This window comes from Sturnira hondurensis, unplaced genomic scaffold, assembly GCF_014824575.4.
Source record: "Sturnira hondurensis isolate 20B ecotype Veracruz unplaced genomic scaffold, ASM1482457v3 Scaffold0004998, whole genome shotgun sequence".
Taxonomy (NCBI): Eukaryota; Metazoa; Chordata; class Mammalia; order Chiroptera; family Phyllostomidae; genus Sturnira; species Sturnira hondurensis.
This window is the reverse complement of record NW_028077629.1, coordinates 338,092-343,414: the sequence shown is the minus strand read 5'-3', so window position 1 is coordinate 343,414 and position 5,323 is coordinate 338,092.

The window sequence follows — 5,323 nt, the reverse complement described above, 5'->3', positions numbered from 1 at the left end:
TATTTTGATGTATTATTCTCAAAGCATTTGTATTGCTAATTTTTTCTTCTTAAAAAGTCTTTAATCAAACAAAACAAACAAGCACCAAGGCACATCATAATTACATTAGCCAAGACCAAAATGAAGGAGAGAATCCTAGAAGCATCAAGGGATAAGGGGACAGTCACCTACAAAGGAGTACCCATCAGACTGTCAGCAGATTTCTCAAAAGAGACCTTACAGGCAAGAAGGGGCTGGAAAGAAGTATTCCAAGTCATGAAATCCAAAGACCTACAGCCAAGATTGCTTTATCCAGCAAAACTTTCATTTAGAATGGAAGGACAGATAAAGTGCTTCTCAGATAAGGTCAAGTTCAAGGAGTTCATCATCACCAAGCCCTTATTATATGAAATGCTAAAGGGACTTATATAAGAAAAAGAAGATGAAAAATATTAACAGTGAAAGGACAGCAAACTCACAGTTATTAACAACCACACCTAAAACAAAAGCAAACCAAGAGGACAGCTAGATCAGGAGTGGAACCATAGAAATGAAGAACACATGGAGGGTTAGAAATAGGGGGGTGGGAGGGGGAGAAGGGGGGAGAAGGCACAGAAAATAGCGTAGATGGTAGGTAGAAAATAGATAGGGGGGAGGGCGAGAATAGTGGGGGAAATACAGAATCTAAAGAACTTGAGACACGTGGTTATAAACTAAGGAGGGGAGAATGGTGGGGGAGGGAGGGTGTGGGTGGAGGGGAATGAAGGGGGGGAATAGAACAACTGTAATGGTATAATCAATAAAATATATTAAAAAAAAACAAAAACAACAACAACAAAAAACAAGCAAGCAAAATACGACCAATGATACTCAAATATGGAACAGGCTGACAGGGTCCAGAGGGGAGAGGGGAGAGAATCATAGGGGAAAAGGGAACGGACTCACATGAACAAGTATAAAGGACACATGGACAATAACTAAGGGTAGGGGGCAGAAAGGGGAGGGAGGTGGGGAGCGGGGGGGGGGGCGGGCAGGGTTGGGAATATAAGACAGAAAGCTGTACTTGAACAAGAATTAAATAAAAAAATATTTTTTAAAAAAGTCTTTAATCAGAATTGTTTGGTTCCTTTTAGTAGTAAAATTAAACACAAACACACACACACAGACTAGCAAAGCATTTAGACCCCTTCTCTTGCATTGTATTGCATTCTGTTAAGTGCCACTAACTGTGTTGGGAATGGGAATTAACTGAGAAGCCCTGATATCATGCATGGCTACTTGAACTTACATATTATGTTTAAAGTTCATTCTAAATGAGCAGTTTTTTACACTGTCTTTACCTTCCATGACCCAACATGAATAAATGTATATATAATTTGCCAGTATACCACCAGTGGAATTTTGTGATTCAGTGTAGCCAAAATACATAAAAATGACAGTACAGCTATTTCCCAATTACTCCACAGCAGCAGAGTAACCGATGTTTCAATATAAAGTGTAATTGATTCCTAATTAACATACTTTCACAGAAAGGCTACAGTCCATAACTTAATTAAACAGTGAAAACTCAAATAACCATTCATAAGGAAAGTATTAGCATATACTATATGGTTATTTACATTTTTAATCTGTAAATGTTAGGTCCTGGTCTGCAGAAAGTCTGTATAGTCTGTAATGTCACTCAGCTTCCTCAGGGAAGAGAAAATTTGCCCAGTGATGTTCATTTAAGAGGGGAAAGAAAATGTTGGCTATTTGATATTTGACATTCTCTAGAGGGTCTGGCCCAGTTCTTGGAGAATTTACAGTAGGAGGTAGATGAGAACAAGCATCTGAGTCTGTGAATTGAGAGCACACGGACCGCCTATGCACCAGGCGTGTTAGAACACCATGGGTGGGCAAGAAGCAACGATAAAGTGGTAGAGGACAGGGGAATAGGATCTATCTACTGCTTAGTGGAAGAAATGAATGAGGAAGATAGGTGTTAATTATGAATGCTGATCAACCTTTCTGTTCTAGAGGAGTCCAGGAGATAAAGGGAGGGGCAACTATGTATTTCTGTATTAGGAAAAGGTGACCAAACAAGATAGAAGACATAATACGATGAGATTGGCTACAACGTATATGAAGGTACCAAATGTTGACTTACCAATGCTGGAGTTGACTTTCCTACCTATACACTGCTCTGTAGGAGATCTTTGCAAAGATGTCATTTTTGGTTACCTATAACTTGGTAGAAGGTTCATACAATCTGCAAGTGACGAATTGCAATAAAATTCCAAATATTTACATTATGAATGAACTACTTGAATGATGGTAACAAAACCCATGCATTGGAAATCATCAGTATTTTAAATTATGGCTGCATTAATTTTGGTATACTCTCTGAAATGAGCTTCTGTTGTCACATATGATAAATATGTCATTGCTTTAAAAAATTACAGCTATGCACTGCTCAGTTCTTGGGTTTCAGGCTTGTACACATCAGCTCACATAACATTGTACAATAAAAATACTCCACATAGCATGTTTTGCCACACCGTATTAAAGAAATGCTATGCTGTATTAAATAAATGTCAGGCAGAACACAAGTTATTAGGCTAATCCCACGTTCTTGCCATGGTTTTATAATTTAGGAAACAAGCATTAAAAAGGAAGATAAAGGATGCTTTTGACTTCCCGTCCAGATTTCCTTTGCAGACTGCTGTCTTTGTTTCCCAGCTTTTGGATGTGTTATGAACACTTACATCAATCTACTTTTCTGGAGAATTCACCTTGGTCCCCCGACATAGGAGTCTATGGCTCTCCCTGTTGCTCTGCAGCCCTTGGTCAAAGACTGAAGGCCATGCTCATTGTCACAAGTGTGAATAGCTGTGATCTAATTCGTGCTTCAGAATAAAGCTAATTCCAGGTAGGATTTAATTCTTTGTTAGCTTTTCCTCCTGGCCTATCCAAGCTCCCTCACTTGCCTTATCCTATGTGTACTCCCCTAATAAATAATAATTAAAATTTTCCATTTCAATCACTTCTTCTAGGGTATTCCACCTAAGGATAGGCTTGGTCCTGGGAAGCAGGCTCTAAGACTGGCATCTAGAGTTGGGTCATTTTCTGATTGTATGAATTTGAGTGTGCCGTCGCTTTGGTAGGTGGTGGATGATGGACCCTGTCCCTCTTTAGCTGTAATGAAATGGGATGGCGTATAGGCAGATGGGGGTGCACTGGCTGGTGAAATGTTTCCAACATTCTGAGAGAGAGAGAGAGAGAAAGGAAATATCAAAACTATAAAATGGAGTGCTTGTAACATAGCCTCTTTGATTCATTAAAGAGAAAAGAATGACAAATTCACATGTAGTAATTAATACCTTAAAGCAAAAATTAAGTCAGAAGGCTCTCTTAAAGCATTTAAAGAGACTCTCATCTTCTGAAGTCCTAGAGCAGAACTGTTCACGTCAAGACCAATATTTAACTGTAAGAGTGGCAGAACTTCAGAAAAGTCTGAATCCTCAACCTCACCACATCTTCTACACCAGGCTTGATGCTACTATGTAGTAATAAAACCCAGAGGTTTTGAAGGTGTGTTGGTGGTGGTACGCTTAAGGATCTTGAACCTTGATGTTCCACTGAACACTCAAGGCCAGCTCCCTATTCTTGGCCAATAGGCCCCCTTTCCAAGCTGCTTGCTAAAAACAACATAAGGATCTCAAACAAGGCAAGACTCTGCAAGATAAGGCTTGCCTTCTTTCAGAGGTGCCCTCAACTGCTCTCCTTACCAACAAACTACTTTTCCAGTTTTATTGAGATATAATTGACATATAACATTGTGTAAATTTAAAATAGACACTGCAATGATTGATATACACATCACAGAATAAATACTGCAGGAAAGTAGTTAACACACCCATCACCTCGCATATTTATCATTTATGTGTGTTGTAAAAACATTTGAGATCTACTCCCTCAGCAACTTTTAAATATAGGTAAGGCAGTATATCACCTATAGGCACTGTGCTGAGTGTTAGATCACCATTGCTTGCTCATCTGGTAACTAAAAGTTTGTATTCTTTGACTGTGTCTCCCCTCTTCCCCTGCCCCCTGCCCCTGGCGACCACCATTCTGTTCTCTGTTTCTGTGAGTTTAGCTTTTCTTAGTTTCCACAAATCCAGGGGCTCACCTGCTATTTGCCACAGGTTCTTAATTAGAATAAAAACTTAGTAAACTAACAATCAAAATGTGGTAGACCTAATCAGAATGAAGAGATTTTGTCTATCAGAGTTGCTGCAAGGCCTTGCTAGTGCGTGTCAGCAGGAGGTGGGAAGCAAGCCTGGAGGGGATCGTGTGGGTGCCAGCAAGCGGGCAAAATATGAAGCTGGCGCAGAGAGAATTTGTCTAGAGTGGGGCGCTCTCTGGTGACAAAGAATTTTAAACCCTACAGGAGATGGTCTGAATGTTTGGAAAAAGTGTCAGTTCTCATCGAATAAGGTAACAATGCCAGAGCTGCCTTGATAATGTGTTGACAAATAAATGAAAATGATCCCAAAAGTGGCGTGCTGGAATGGGTTATAAGACCAGAGTTATTACTGATAATCAGAGAGATGCAAATTAACACCACAAGGAGATGTCACCTCACAGCTTTCAGAATGGCTACTATCAATAAATCAACAAACAACAAGAATTGGTGGTAATGTGGAGAAAAGGGAACATTCATCTACTGTTGGTGAAATTGTAATTTGATGCAGCTATTCTAGAAAATGGCACTAAGGGTCCTCAAAAAATTAAAATTGGAACTGCCTTATGACCCAGCAATTCCACTTCTGGACATTTATCCGAAGAAATCCAAAACACTGATTTGAAAAGATACAGGCACCCTATGTTTCTTGCAGCATTATTTACATAGGAAAGCACCTAAGTGCCCATAACTAGATGAATAGATAAAGAAAACTTGACACATGTATTCAATGGACTATTTCTCGGCCAAACAAAATGAAATATTGCCATTTGTGACAACATGGATGGACCTAGAGACTGTTATGGTAAGTGAAACAAGTCAGAGAAAGACAAATACCACAAGAATTGACTTATATGTGGAATCTAAAAATAAGTAAATGGCTGAAGGAATCAATGAAACTGAAACAAACTCACAGATACAGAAAATGTTTTATGGGGGTCTGATGAGAAGGGAATTGGGGGGACAAGTGAAAAATGGGAAGGCATTAAGATACACAAACTGCCACTTACTACAACAGTCACAGAGATGGAAAGTACAGCATGGGCCATTCTGCGTATTGATCAGTAGATGTATAAATTAAAATCCCTCTAAACTTTAAGGGATAGACTGTAATATGGTATT